The sequence below is a fragment of the Haemaphysalis longicornis genome, unplaced genomic scaffold, assembly GCF_048455015.1.
Source record: "Haemaphysalis longicornis isolate Haplotype H1 unplaced genomic scaffold, Haemaphysalis longicornis Haplotype H1 scaffold_32, whole genome shotgun sequence".
NCBI classification, from domain to species: Eukaryota; Metazoa; Arthropoda; class Arachnida; order Ixodida; family Ixodidae; genus Haemaphysalis; species Haemaphysalis longicornis.
Genome location: NW_027526343.1, coordinates 3,090,599 through 3,106,896, shown reverse-complemented (window position 1 = coordinate 3,106,896; position 16,298 = coordinate 3,090,599).

Sequence of the window (16,298 nt, the reverse complement as noted above, 5' to 3'; positions counted from 1 at the left end):
CGCAAAATAAAGGGTGGAAAACACGCTCTTTGCTTAGAGATACCGTCGAACAGCTTTGCCTTTTGGCATCACATTAGTTTGCAAGACTGCTCGCATGCTTCTAACTTCCTGCTGAAATTCTTCGAAGGGGTCACTCGTAGTATGCGTGGTGTCCATATATGCCTATGGCTATACTGCAAGCATGATACAAACGGAGTCATTATCAAACATCTCGGAAACCGCAACCATGTCCACGTCCATGAACGGTGTGCATATACTTAGAACAGAGGTCCCAGTATACCCTGCCCCCTTCCATAGAAACAGAACGTTCAAATAATCCGGTGCCGGTGCAATTTTAAGAAATTACTCCAACATCTATGATGGCACTACAATCAAGCTCGAGCGTACAGGGAGGACATTGGTCACGCCCTAGTGGGTCGCCCTCGGTTCCGACACTACGCGGTGGGCAGTCGAGCAGCAGCCCTGCTGTTTTGACGGAGAGACGGCGATTTCATGATGTCGCGTTCGAACTGTTGGGTCGGGAAGTGTGCACATTCTTTCGATAATTGGCCATTGCGAACGAGCGTTTTACGTTTTTAAATATGGCCATGCCATCAGCCCGACTAACTCGAGTGGATACGCTGTATGATTAGGGTGAAGTAAGTGGTTGCTGACATTTTCTTCCGACGGTGTCCGTGTGCGGGATCATTGAGCAAGTTGTGCAGCATAACCGAAAAATAGGCAGCGCAGATTATAAAAACGAGAGCTCTACAAGTGGCTCTTCTAGCACTAAAATATTGACAGTGAAAGTTGAAGGCTTGTACCTGTAAGCAGCAACCATAAACCCAAAGCCGGCGGTGTACGGTAAAATGGAACACCCAAAGAACACAGTAGTCTTGCCTTTTAAGGTGATGACGGTGCGAAATAAACATCGTTCTGGTTGAGCGTATCGTTCAGCTGAACAAGCAACCCGTCAAGCGGGCTTTAAAAGAACAAAAGCCTGCTCTAGCTTCATGAAGAAAGGCTGCGTTGGATCCCATGTTCAAGGGTAGAGATAGGAACAGTTCCTATTTAGCTAGATGAAGATGGGTGGGCCACTAGCTTCGGTCGGTCGTATTAACGTTTGTTAAATTACAATAAGGTGTTCAACGCTAAAGTGAAATAATGACGGTTACTCACACGCATTGTGAATGCGTAAGCCTCCTTTTTTTTGTAGTCCGCAAGCCATGAAAACCGTGCTTTGTGCTGCTGAGTACGAGGTCGTAAGTTTGATTCCCGGCCGCCATATCCGCTTTTGTAATTGAGCGAAAAGCCTTTCTGAATGAGGCCAAAAGCGAAAATGCCAATGGGTACGAGACTTTGGTGCACATTAAAGAATCCCAGGTGGTCAAAAATAATACGGAGCCTTCCACTATGTCGCGCCTCATCGCCAGCGTTGCCTCGGTGCGTTAAACACTACAATCAATCAATCAATCAATCAATCAATCAATCAATCAATCAATCAATCAATCAATCAATCAATCAATCAATCAATCAATCAATCAATCAATCAATCAATCAATCAATCAATCAATCAATCAATCAATCGATCAATCAATTAATCAATGAATCGATCAACCAATCAGTCAATCAATCGATCAATCAGTCAATCAATCAGTCAATGAATCAACGAATCAACCAAATCACTCAATCAATTAGGCAATCAATCAATCAATCAATCAATCAATCAATCAATCAATCAATCAATCAATCAATCAATCAACCATAACAGCAGTGCACTGTGCGGAGTGGCGTTCCTCCGACAAGTCGAAAACCTTCTCGCTGTCGTAAAGTTTCCAGCGCTTTTCTTCATTTGATCCCACGAAATATCTGGAACACTCAATCCTGCTACATTTACCCGCTTGGATTACACTGCTTGCAATGCCGAACGCTGGTCCAGCAGACGGTCTCGACAGAGGTCTTCCACCGCTGGACACAGTTGGGGCCCGTGGTGGTGCTGCCAAGGCGGAGCAGCGCGCCCACTTTAGGTGTCACACGCTCCCTACACGCACACCTCTGTTCCAACACCCATATCAAAATCTGCTGCTACTCGTTGTCGACCTGTTGTAATGAAAACCGATAGAACCTAATTTGGCGTAGAGGCTCTGACAGGTTCCCGCAGACGTATTTATGGCCAACTACCCCTAACATTACAGCGCACCAAAAAAAGAAAACAATAATAGGCTTGGTACTCCAATGGGCGAGTTTGTTCCTACAGTGAGGGGCGGCTAAGCCCGTCCATATGACTAGTCTCTACCTGCTTAGATTCATAGCAACATTTTCGGACACGAAAGTATTTTGGTGCACTATACTACAATCCTGTAGATTAGTACAAACTCGTGTTACAGTTATTCTTGCGCAATCACGAGGATCCGAAAATTCAAGCGCGGCTTCGAAAAGGGTCTTGGACAGGAAGCGCCCTAGCTACGAGTTCCAGACACCAGCGCGTAATATGATGAAAATTTCTTTCGTGAGAAGGCGGTCTTCTTCGCATCGGTCTTTGAAATATTTTTTGCTTTGGCGTTACATAGCCTCTGACTTTTTGGATCTTGCCCAACAGCGCTACGAATTGCATCAAGTTATTTAGCAGAGACACAATAAGGGATTTGGTCAAAAGCTCGTACAGCAGGATCATCAATGACCCGATGCTTCGTCAGTGGCGGGTTTCGTACAGCATATGCAGAACAGAAGCTCCCTTTGGACATTTAGGGCTGTTTTTGGAGTAAGTGGCCTCTACTGAGTAATGTTTAAACCCTCCATTAGTTACTGCACCGAAGGGGTTGCACAGTGCGTGGCTTTAAAAAGGTGAGACGAAAGGGTGGCCAGTTTCTACGTATATAAATACGCATAAAAGTTTAAGTATGTCAGTATTTATGTACAATGAGTAACATTATTTTCATAATGGCCAGCCCCATTTGTGTACCTAGAGATTCAAAACTTACACGACTTATCTCCGTTGATAATTTTTCAAGACCCGCACTACGAGAATAACTTTATTCTGGTAACATCAACATAGAAAGTAACGGTGCAGTAAAAACTGCATAACTTTCATCGACGCACCGAAAGCGACTGTTTCTCTACCACAGCCTCTTTCTTCCATAGCCCTCCTCGGGCAAACACTCTCCATCACAAAGTTCCAATTGGGCACGGCTGCGCTGGGTCCCAGTTAATTACACAGGGACAGTTAAATTTGTAATGGAACCTCAACCCATTCTACACTGTTAAACTGATTGTCTCTAAACAGCCGGTAAAATGAGCTTGTTTTTTTCCAACTCTTAAGCTTTATAAAAGGCGTGACTTGGACATTGGTTACATGTACGACGGGGCCTTGATTTATTGTAGGGTTTAACGCGCCGATGCAACGCAGGCGATGAGGCTCGCCGTAGTGGAGGGTTCCAGATTAATTTCGACCACCTGGGGATCTTTAACGTGCGCCCAAATCTCGCACACCGGGGTTTTTTGCTTTTCGCCTCCATCAGAAAAGCGGCCGCCGCGGCCGGTAATCGAACCCGCGACCTCGTGCTCAGCAGCGAGCGCTACGGTAGGGTGTTATCGGCAGGGATGTTTGCCTTCTGCATTCAGGGGGAGCACACAAATTATGGTGCTGGCGCTACCATGTGACTGAAACGAACGAAGCCTGTCCAATGATTTCTCAATTTCATCTGCCTACTACGTGTAGCCACTCCACGGGGTTAGTTAACAGGTTACCTAAGTGTTTTTAGTGTGCTATGACATGTGGGGTAGATGTGGGTACTACCATATTAGTCACGGTGAGATGAGAATATTAGCCACCTTATTTTTACAGCGAACTATGGCAGTAGAAAGGCGACGGAAGAAAAAAAAAGCAAGGGAAAGCACGGAAGATGCGCCTGGCCCGATGAAGAGGGTGAGGTCTGGAAAACGGACCTCGGCACGGGAGATCGGCCCTGGCGCTGGTTGACACTGCTATAGTCGTGCCGAAGTCTGGGACCCTCAAACGACGCTAGCGCTCCCGCCGCATTCCGTGAACTAAACGAAAGCTATGTTTTTAAGAAACCTTAGCAGTCTAAGACCACAAGTGCCACCCCGATGTTTAGGGGGCCTCACGGCGTACCCCCAAAGCCGAATACCTCGAAATCACTGTGTGCACAAAACATGTCGTCAAGAGTCCATCGTGACATGAATGGTGCATGATGGCATCTCGTGACAGTCGTGTCCTCGCAACTGATGACAGGTGCGCATCGTCGAGTGGGAAATCCCTTAGCTCCAACCCTGACAGCAACCAGACACATTACAACCCACAACCAACATTGTCCTCCTTCTTGAACCACTCCTCTCTAACCTAGGTATTTGTTATGATAGACACGAACGTGATCGTGTAACTTGCACGGATGGTTCTATCCATGAGGAGTGCGGCATCGCACGTTGTATATTCTCGATGTGCTGCCTGCTTGGTTGCGACGAGAGCCTACATTCTACAGATCAAATAGCGGCCGGTCGCCACTTCCTTTCCAATTGCGTCACAGAACGCATTGCCTCCCTGCTTGAACCGCTGCACTCCATCAGCTCGCGAATCTGCGCGGTGGTTTCTTCCTTGTCGTGCAGGCATACCGCGTAACGATCGCGCCGAAGCCTTAGCCTAAGAACCCATCAGGCCGTTCACCCGGTATGCTGCCAGCAGGCGTACGCCTTTAATGACCTGTTACTCAGACCTTGTTCTTCACCCATCCCTCCCGTTGGAAATTCCGACCACAATACCGCTCCCTATCACGCAACCAGGCTGTGCAGTTGCGGGAATGTGAAATAAATTGTTTTTCTATGTTTGCTGAATGCGCCCACCGTATTCCTGATGTCCAACCCCTCAGCACCCTGTTTGCATTAACGGTACCCCCTTCCGAACGGCATACAGCTTTGGTTGCATAATACACACTTGCCATTTCTCCAAAACCACCAGTCGAATCGTTGGCCTAGTAGCTCACATGCATGTTACCAGCAACTACGACAGACAGACAGACAGACAGACAGACAGACAGACAGACAGACAGACAGACAGACAGACAGACAGACAGACAGACAGACATACATACAGACAGACAGACATACATACAGACAGACACTCACAGACAGACAGAGAACTTTAATAAGGAATGGGTATTGGCCGCAATGCGTAGGGAGGGTTTAAAACTGCCCTCTTTGGCCGCTTCGTATCAGAGGAGCTACAGCACGTCCGTGGCCTCTTTTGGACAGTGACATAGCTAAATGTATTTATCTATTACTGCAGTCAATTTGGCTGGTGATTGGCACGTGACTATTTAAATTTATCAGAGTCAGACACATGGTGATGAATGCTCAGATCCAGTTCTTTTGTGCCGGCCAATCATTGAATGATCTAGGAGGGTGTACATGCGGTCCTGTCGATTTTTGTAGAATCCTGTGGCCTTGCCCAGACGAGGTAGTTCTGTCTCCATCGTGTGAAGTAACACTGTCTTTGTAAGGTTACTCTGAGCGCGCATTATTCAAAAACCCTTGGGCGCCTCGGGAAAATCTTCGAGTTCTCGAATAGTGTACGTAAGGCACCGTGAAAAGCCGATCCAGCCATCGTTGTTTTCGGTGGAGCCTACATTCCCAGTTGAAGTCAGTGCCAAGCATTGTTTGGTAGGACGTAAGATATACACCCTGGGGGGTTTGATATAGCCTAGATCACTCGCCCGTGGGCCCGTTCGTTGCCGTGAGGCCCCTGTCGGAAAGAAATGGGGATGTCAGAGTCGCTACAGAATGTTGTTGCGTGAGACCAGGCGTAATGGGGGGAACCCCACCGTATGAAGACAGTAGAACGGCAAGAAATGGGTCGGGAAACCTGTACTGCTTGTTATTGAACGGTTCATGTTAGCACACGGCGCGAAGGGCAGTTCCTGCCTTTAATTGTTATAGTTTATGCACGCTACTGTAATTGACCACAGTTCGGTAATTGACCACAGCTCTTTATCTTGCTTGTAACACTTTTTATACCCATTTTCGGTGTTTGGCGTACCACCACTTAACATGTATTTTTAAGTACAAAATGTGGTATCTTTGCTTGCATACCCAAGATTCTTTAATATGCATCGGAATTTTTTTCGGATAAACAGTGGTCATGCGTGTGTGCCATGTTACCAGTGCTACTGGGTTGTAAGCAGCTTGACTGTAGCCACCTCGTATTTTTGCTCTCTGTTGGGGAAGAATACTTGTTGGAAAGCTGTGAAATCTTCATGAGGGGAATTTAACAGTGTTTTTGTGATTAGCGATTGTCTCATAACAGCAATAAGTTTCACCTCACCTCATTTGTGCTTGGAATTCATTTGTTGAAAGCTTTCGCTAAACGCTGTGACACTTGAACAACGCCACAGTTCTTTCTAGACATTACTTTCACGGTTCTAGACTGGTACATAAAACGTTTTCCTGATACCTATAAAAGCTACTCTAAGCATTTCGAAATAGGTACCCCAGCCCTTGGCTAAGTTTGAACAACGCCAAATACAACGAATGTTCTCCTGAGACGCCCTAACAAGGAAACCACTGCCATATCGAGAAACTAACCTTGCTTTTCCTACCACGAACAGTGGATGACAATATGAGTTAGCGATGCCAACTGCGCCTATTCTAAAATGTGAACTAGCGGTACTTTTTTTCGCCTAGAGCTATGCGTTTCTGTCATATTTTTTTCTCTTTCGTCTAGCTTGTCTCTGCACCCCGAGCAATAATCTCCCTGACGTGAATGAAAGTGCTTACAACATAAAGACCAATGACTAAATAAATGCAGACTTGAGATTATGAGACTTTCAGAACAACATATAAGTGACTGTTGACGTTTCGTTACTACAAAGGCCATCTCACGTCGACATGTTCTGCTGATTTGCCTTTTCTCATTTCAGGGGATATAACCGAAGCTGCAACTGAGCAGAGTAAGTTAGGTTACCCGGTATCACAGGCAACACCGTCTACATTTACATTTACATTAACAATGATTTTACCCTCAGGGTGCGGATACAGTATAGAGGGGAGGGGTTACAACAATAACAAAGTGATGACAGATGCACTGTTCGTAACTAAACAACAACATTAGAACAGTCTCACAAAGGAGTAAAGAAAATACAATCCAGGTGCACAGTGGTGAATTGATTTGGCAATATTTAAAGCATATATAAAATAAATATGGTCGTAATCAATAACATAACCATCATGCTAAGCACTGTAAGGTATACAATTTGGACACTGAGTGGGAATTTATGTAGAGGTTTTTAAAACATCCTTAAATAGATCAGGGTTTTTAATACTTGTTAGTTAGCGCGGTAGATTGTTCCAATTCTTGCACGTTTTCGGAAAGAATGATGCGGAATGTGTGACAGTATTTGAATGAGGTATATTTACTTTATGTGAGTGATCTCGGCGAGCTGACACGTAAGGCGCAGGACGAATCCATGAATTGTGCAACGTGAAGTTATGGTGGTAAATTACGTGAAAGAGGCAAATTCGTGAGTGTTTTCGGCGAGTCGAGAGGTTCGGAAGGCCTAAAGTTTTTTTCATTTGGGTAACGCTGGCTGTTCTGTGATAATTAAATAAAATAAAACGGGCTGCACAATCTTGTACCATCTCGACTGATTGTAATAATGTCATGTGAGCCGTATCCCAAATAGAAGAAGTATAATCTAATTTAGGGCGAACGTAGGTAGTGTATAAAAGTAACTTTAACGACAAAGGTGCGAGAGAAAAATTTCTACGGAGGTAGGCTAGAGTTTGGTTAGCCTTTGATGTTATGTTCCCTATATGTAGGTTCCAGGAAAGGTTGTTAGTAGTAATAATGCCAAGATACTTGTAAGAGAGCGTGGTCTGTTAAGGGGAATCATTAAGGGGAATCAAATCTTGAACCTGCATTCTGAGATTTTTAACTGCATCTGCCACGTTTGACACCAGGCGGAGAGATTATCTAAGTCAGTTTGAAGCTGGATAACGTCAGTGTGGCTCGTTATTTTCCGACAAATTGCGCAGTCGTCTGCAAATAAACATATTTCAGATGTGATATTAGTTGGTAAATCATTTATATATATTAGAAATAAGAGAGGTCCTAAAATTGATCCTTGTGGAACACCGGAACTAACGGGAGATGTAGTAGAGTTTGAGTCATTAGCGCAGACAAATTGAACACGTGCGGTTAAAAAAACGTGTATCCAGTCCAGTATTAACGGATCTATGTTAAGAACACTCATTTTATGTATAAGTAGGGAATGGTCCACTCTGTCAAACGCTTTAGCAAAATCAAGGAATATGCAATCAGTTACACAAGCAGTATCTAGGTTATTGTGCAGATTGCATGTAATTGAAAAAAGTTGTGTTTCACAGGAGAAGCATTTTCTGAACCCGTGCTGAGCGGGAGTGAAAAAACTATTATCTTCTAGAAATGTTGTGAGGTGTGGGAAAATAATATGCTCCATAATTTTGCAGCACACAGAAGTGAGAGATATTGGCCTTCAATTAGAGGGTGTTTGAGAATCTCCTGATTTAAATACTAGTATTTGTTTGCTGTCCAATCTCGTGGCAATGCGTGGAGATGGTAAGATTGCGAAAATACGCATTCTAGTATCATCGAAGAATATTTACGAGCGTTTCTTAGAATGTTTGAATTGATTTCGTCCACACCGCAAGAAGATTTTGGTTTTAATTTTTTTATGGTGGCTGAAATCCCAGTTCTGTTGAAAATAAAAAGATCCATCGGAAACTAATTCTTTGACCGAAGCTCGGGAGACTGAGGCAGGGTTCGTGAAGATGAAAATGCCGTGACAAACGTGTCGTTTAACACCGACGCGCACGGACGGCTGAGCACGGGCTCACCTTTAGAGGTAGTTAATGCAATGGTGCTCGTATTCTGTGTCCTAACAATATTCCAAAATTGCTTTGTGTTACTTTTAAGTAATGTAGGCAGAGTGGCGTTAAAAAACGTGAACTTAGTGGATTTGAGGGTGGACGAATATCTCGACTTCGCGGTTTTATATTTTGACCAGTGCGGAGGATCGAAGGATCATTTTGCTTTTTTAAAGAGTCTTTTCTTTCTGTTAGCAAGTCGTTTGAGATAGCAGTTATACCAGGGGGCGTTGCATTTAAAAAAAACTCGACGTAAAGGAATAACTTTGTTCACAAGATCCAGTAGGTTATTTTTGAACAGCAGCCAGCCATCCTCAACCGTTCTTTCAAGGTAATGAGGCAGAAAAGGTTCAATAAACAAGGAAAGTTCGCTAATTATTGCTTCATAATTACCTTTACTGTAGTCCCTAATTTGTTTAAAACGTCTCCGCAACGATGTTTTCGGTATGGTCAGCTCAGAATGTAATACGTCATGATCGCTAAGACCGGACAAGTGAAAAATTCTTGACATAGTATCTGGTGATGATGTAAGAACTAAATCTAAAATAGATGACGATTGCTGTGTGACCCGCGTCGGCGAAGTTACAACTTGTGACAAACCAAAGTTGGAACAAAGTGTAATGAAATGACTAGATTCAGTGCGTGAGGAGCAAGTAAGCGAAGATACGTGCAACCAGTCTATGCAGGAAAATTGAAATCCCCTAGAAGAATAATACTTGCTCCAGGATACCGTACAGTTACCTGATTCAAACAATCATGCAGCTGGTCACAAAAAGATTCTGGGCTTGATGGTGATCGATAACACACGCCAACAACTATTTTTTTGAAGTTCACATATTAACAAGACCATACCGATTCCAAATCAGAGACAACTGGCAAAAAAGAACACTCGATACATTGATTAATAGCAAGCAGAACCCGACCTGCACATCTTTCAGCGCGGTCTTTACGAAACACAACATACTGTTTGTCGCTGTAGAACAACTCCGAATTTTTCTCTTTACTCGAAAGCCAAGTTTCTGTTAGGGCAATAATATCGCAGTCAGTATCATTGATTAGTGCAGAAAAATTATCCCTTTTGGGCATGAGGCTGCGTATGTTTGTTAAGAGAACAGAAAATTTCGACGCGTTTGCATTTTGACTACTACCCCTCACGTGGTCCTAGCTACTGTCTTTGTGCCTGACATGTCCAGACCGGAGGGTTGAAGGAGATGTTTGGTGTGCATTGCCGGGGGGGACTTCGTAACAGGCATCGTCATCCGCATTGTAAACATAATGCTTGCCGTTGACAACCAGCTTGTTGCGTGAAAGTTTGAATGGTACCTTCAGCTGCTTTCCATATTCGACAAATTTGTTTCTGGCTTGGCGCGTCGCAGGACAGAAATCATGGCTCAAGTAATGTCGCTATTATTAAGTTCAGATTTCTTAGAAAAGACCAGTTCTCTAGTTTTATAGTTAGCGAATTTGACGATCAATGAACGTTGCTTGGCCGGATTAAAGTGACCAATTATATGCGCACGGGATATGTCCTCACCAGATACTTTAAGCTTAAGCGTATTGTTAAGAACATGTAAAATTTTTTCTTCCGATTCGATCGCGGTTTCAGTGTTAGTATCCGGACTATTATAAAAGAGCAGGTTATCGCGGCGCGCACGATGTTCTGCTTCACCAACCCTAGAACGAAGTGTGCATATGTCAGTGCCGATTCGGGACACTTGTTCACGTAATTCGTCTATCTCTTCTTTCGACCTGTCTAGTACTGAGGTTTGATTTTCGACTTTTGCTTTTCTTTCTTTCATTTCCGATATTGCCTTGGAATCATTTAGCTGCTGTTGCTTTAATTCTTCGATAGAAGAAGACATTTCATTCTGCTGCGATTTCATGCGGATTGTGCGTGCGTTTATCTTCCTGACCGTCTACAAGACTTCCGACAGTAGATCATCGTCAGGACTCGGGTTAGCTTCGATGTCACCGCATAGCGTCAAAAACAATGAGCAAAATGGTTCGCACAAGGCTTCAGGGCATGGAAGCACTATAATGAACACATCATTTGATTTGAAACAATAACGTGGGAGCTTAGAGTAGTAACTGACCTGCATAACGAAGAAAATGGGGTGTGAGCGTCCCATATTTTCAGTGCTTCCATGCCCACTGATCGGTGCTCGTTGCAGACTCGGCTTTATGTGCTCTGCAACCGCCATAATCGATGACGTCAGCGTCCCAGGAAGCCAGTCAGAAGTCACTCGCACCAGTTTCACCATCGTTGGGCTTGCAAGCAAGTCCGGTGATGGAGCACATGCGCAGTAGGCAGTTGCGCAGACCTGGTGATTGCATTGCGTGTAGTCGGCGACCTCGCTATGGTGATCCGCCGTGGCTGGGCTCATCCAAGTATTCGCCAAGGCACCGAAAAGCTGCATAACGAAGAAAATGGGGTGTGAGCGTCCCATCTTTTCTGTGATTCCATACTTACAGTTCACAGCTTCATTGCACCATACTTGCAGCTTCTGTGTTTTGACTTGGGTTGCTTCAGTCAGTTTTTGCAGTTGAGGGCTAAAGTTGCGGTGTTTATGATTTCCATGTGAACACAGGACAATAAAAGAGTAGCGGGGGCTCTTTATTTGTACGGAATACTGTAATGCAGGTACAGAACGAAACGAATAACCTAAATAAAATCGAATGCTTCAGTTTACACCTTGTAAAAGACAAAATGCCTTGGTGAAGTCTCAAAACATGTAAGAACGGCTACATATATCGAAATCTTCGCGTTGGAGTCTTCTGTACTTCTGTCGTAATAAGTGTCACGATACTTATTTGTAAAGACTTTGAAGATGTGTGCAACAAAATTTAATGTTTAGAAATCTGCAAGAAATGTTTTTAAAAGACCGCGATCAAACGGTTGTACTGAGAGTTCGTCACAACGAATTCTTTGAAGTTGATGTTTGTGCATGCCATTAGTTTCGTACAGTAATTTGTAATCACATAAATGTTATTAAAATGGCGTCCCTCATCAAGTAAATGTGTTCATAAATTCGCTTTTACACCCACAACGAGAGTAAAGAACTTTGAGGGATGTTTAAATGTAAATTAGGCCAAGAGTACTATATAAGTAACAATAAGCAATAATGAACGGGGTGACACTATTGACTATAGCATCACAGTAAGCAGAATAACTTGCCTACTATCGCGGACTGGGGCTCTTGGCCACCGTTAGCGAAATTATTAATAAAGAAACTGGAAATCTGTACAGAGGTAGTGGAAGGCCAACAAATTTGTAAAACAGTGACCCACGTGGCAGTTCGGAAATTATTCAAAGTGAAAGAATAAAATTTGAATAATCAGTGCATTGAGAAGCAAATTCGGATGCTTCACAAAATTAACAGGCACACTGTGGAGGGGCAACAAATGCACCACCAGAATGAAGCACGCGAAGCAATATCAGCCTTGTGAAAAACGTAACATGTTTCCGCCGGAATCTTTGGAGCTAGGTATTGGGTTTCTATAAAGGGCTCAATAATTTACAGCCATATTGGGAAGACTCATTGGATGCTTGTAAACCCTCAAGGCTGCTTTTTTTCGACGCAAGGCGACTGTTGGAGATTACAAAACGAGCACGTTGCGTATACTTGGAGAGCGAAAAAAAAGATACATCGGAACATTGATGTTTGCTTGTTAATCGCTGCTTATCAGACACAGGCAGTATCTTTGTCCTTCTACTTCATAGAATAAATATTCTGTTGCGTGAAATGAATAACGTGATAGGCTTGAACTCTCTGAGGTGTGCATTGGATTCTTTATTAAAAAACACAAGGAACCAGTATATGGTGCAAGTAGTTATCGTGGCTGCTGTCGTGTTTTTGTAGCGAGTATTTGAGAAGGGCATCCCGTTTGTTCCATTTACTTCTTCGGAAGAGGAGACAGTGTATAGTTGGTCGGCGACACAAAACGCAACGAAAATCGTGGCGTCGTAATGGGCGGTGTGAAATTGAGTATTTCAATTATTTATCGCTCGGATTGAAGCGACAACGCGGGATTGCGGTTCAGTGAGTACTTGGTGTAGAGGTGGAAGAGTTGAAATGCTGTCTTGACCGCCAGAAGGGAACACCAATTTCCAATATATGATCCCCTGGTTATGGTATGCGTACGGCTGGTAAAAACAGGTAATCTGCGAGTGTTCTATTAGCAGGGTGCGTTTTATTAAGTATGCAGACACGTCAGTTTTTACATTGTCGTAAGTCGCCGTTCAAAACGAGGTTAGTTTTCACCAATAAAACTTCGGTGATGCGTTACACATGAAACGTTCAGGCAGCTTGTGGATGCCTTCTGTGCTGTATATGGTGCTATATTTTAATACATATGACCATAAGTTCAGTATTATTCATCCAGAGCTTGGATATTAAAAGTTGAAATAGACGTGAACACTGACGTATTTGTGTGGCGAAATGTTGTTTAAAGAGGCCTTGTTTAGTAATACGGGGTTGAGTTTTATTTATGTATTTATTTACTCTTTTTTTGTTTTTTATTTATTTTTATTCATTTATTTTCGATAATATTTTTATGTATTCATTTGTTTGTTTGCTTTTTGTTTGTTCGTTTATTTATTCATTGTTTTGGCTATCTGTGAGCCCGTGAGGCCCGATACAGGGTGACAAAAAAGATAAAGAACGCTGGGACTGGCAGCTGACAATAGAAAAAAGTAATATTTAAGAAATGTTGATGTGTGACCTTGATAATCGAGAAAAAAGACTTGGCTGCGCGTGAATTTCTGAACTACCGCTAGAACAGTCTTCTTGTTGCAAGATTTGAGCATTCCATTGTACCGGGGGTATTTCAGTGAATCTCCCGCTGAAGCGATCTTGGCGCAATTACGGAAGTAAATGACTTGCAGTGGAATGGATGATGCTTTTCCACCGAGTATTACCTAGGGGTTCATCAGTGCGACAAACGGTCTTTTATCTCCGAATACAGTCAGTAACACAACCTTTTTTTTTTGTTAAAAAGCGAAATTTCGAATGTTTTTTGGCGTAATCCAACTCTGATGGTGAATAGAAGGCTACTGTCTATAGAAAGGATACTCTACGGGGAAGTCACGTCCTGTCTATTCCAATGTATTCGATAACCACTGGCACCCCTCATTTTGGAAATGTGCAAGCAGTCACAGATATGTAATTGGTTAGATCGCCCTAGCTGAAAATTTCCTACAAAGCCGCAATATCGGCCTCACGCAATCACAAATACTTTCGTTGCATCTATGAGCCTTTTTGCCTCATTTTCTATATGTCAGCTGATAAACAAAACGCTTTGCAGTCTAGGTCATGGGTGCGCATCTTAGGCACAAAGTTGAAGAACTGTAAAGGACGTGAACTGGGAGTAATTAAAGGTGGTTTTATGTTTTGTCATTTTTCATAGAGACGAAATGGGTTAAACTGACGTCCCTGAAACAGGACGAGCGTGTCGAAAGCGGATTCAGACACGTAGGGTTCAAAGGCGAACAGCATTTTAGCTCTTGTTCAAACGTGATTTACGCTGAAGGGTAGTGTCAGAAACACGTGAATACGGGAGAGTGTGAAATGGGAGGGCCGTTTTGGGAATAGCGAGGTTCAAACAGGTATACGTTCTCTACCAATATTCCCGAGCACACATGCCCAATCTAAAAAAAAACCTTCCAGCTACCATCACACTTGCTGTCTGAGGGGTTGCTTTGCCATACTCCTTCTTGTGGTCTTCACTGTCTGCTATGTTCATGCGTCGCCGATTTACATCAAAAACCTAAAAAGGTATATTTTCTCTGCAAACGCTGTAACTCTGCACTGATGCAGCTGTTCCTGGCATGTCCTATGAAATATGCTTCGAAACTCGGCGTTCGATATTGTGGCTGGCGTCGTGGAAAAAACATTGCATGGCCCACCACGAGAGTCTTTTGCGATTATTTGAAAAGGGAACACTCTTGTTTGGTGTTTGAGGTCGAGCTGTTTTCTCTCGCTCTTTCATCTAAACGTCTTCTAGTTTACCTGACATTCAACTTGGCTCATGGGCAATTTCGTGATCAGTTTGCCTATCCGGAAAATCGCTATTGCCAACAGCCTAATTTTGGAGATCTGGTCTGGTTTTCTCTTTTTCGTCGTAGAGCGTATTTTTTATCTTGTATGAGTAGTGAAGACACATTGAGGCCCTGCTTTTGAACTACTTCCGAATATAACGTGCACTTTGGGGGAGTTACATTTTATGAGTACTGAAGACACATTGAGGCCATGCTTTTTAACCACTTCCTGATATTATGTGCACTTTGTGGGAGTCAGGTGTGACCGGCAATTTCGTTTTTTTTACAGTTTTCTAAGGTTGTCGGTGCTTTGTTATTGCCTAACGTTCTGAAGGACAGCGTCGCACACACTGAAAAACAGCACGTAACACATTATTTTAAAGGGGTTTGCAAATATTTTCGACAAGTTCTTAAAAATTCCTTAAAGCTATTCTGGTAACAGAAAAGGAAAGATGATTGACACCTAGCAAGACGTGGTTTCGGGACGAGTATCCCATTTATCATAGCAACAGCATGTATAATGGAGGGATTGCCGAGAGGAGAACCGCCCTGCGTACGGTAACCTGTAGCCGACCGGCCACTTAGCGCGTGCGCAGAGACAGAGAGACCGACTGGGTTGAACGGCAGATGCACCGCGCGTGTACCGGGCGCTGTTACGGCGCGCTGCCGTATTCAGTTTACCGACGAGCCTAAATGTGTAGCGCCATGGTTGTAAAATGCATTTTTCAGGTATTCTTAGTTTGAGGTGTCCATTTGATGTCGGGGATCATAATAAATGGCGCTGCAAACTGCAGCAATAGTAACAGGCGACGCGCGATGTTGGGCGTCGCTTTTTGCTTTCATTGCAGCGCAACTCTGCCTGATGTTCCCCCCCTAACAGCCCCTCAACGTGTCACCCCAACCCTTTTATACATGCAAAATGCATGCTACAATCGCGTCACTGCAAACTTAAGCTTGTCGATAAGCAGAATTCGGCACCGGCTCTCCGCTTTGCTAGTTTTCTCAGGTGAAATAACACTGCCAAATTATTCTTTTTTTGTATATTAAAAACTTTGTTCAAAATTTAATTATTGGTTAACCAAGGGGATAAAATATCGGATTATAGATTTTGACAAAGCTGCAGCCGATGATCCTGCGTTTTATCAGTTGTAGCAAGCTGTCTTCGCCATGTCGCTGCACCGCGACTACAGGACCTATTCACAGTTGTCAGCTACATAGTTCTACAGGGTAGGGGCAATCTCCGTCGTGAAGTTTAAAGCACAGTGGCGTTTTGTATCCATTCTATTCGTGCTTCATTCAGGGCACATACTTGAAGTGCGTTGAGTGCTTCGCGTGGGGTTCTGTACATCTCTTAGGAGATCCGGAACTG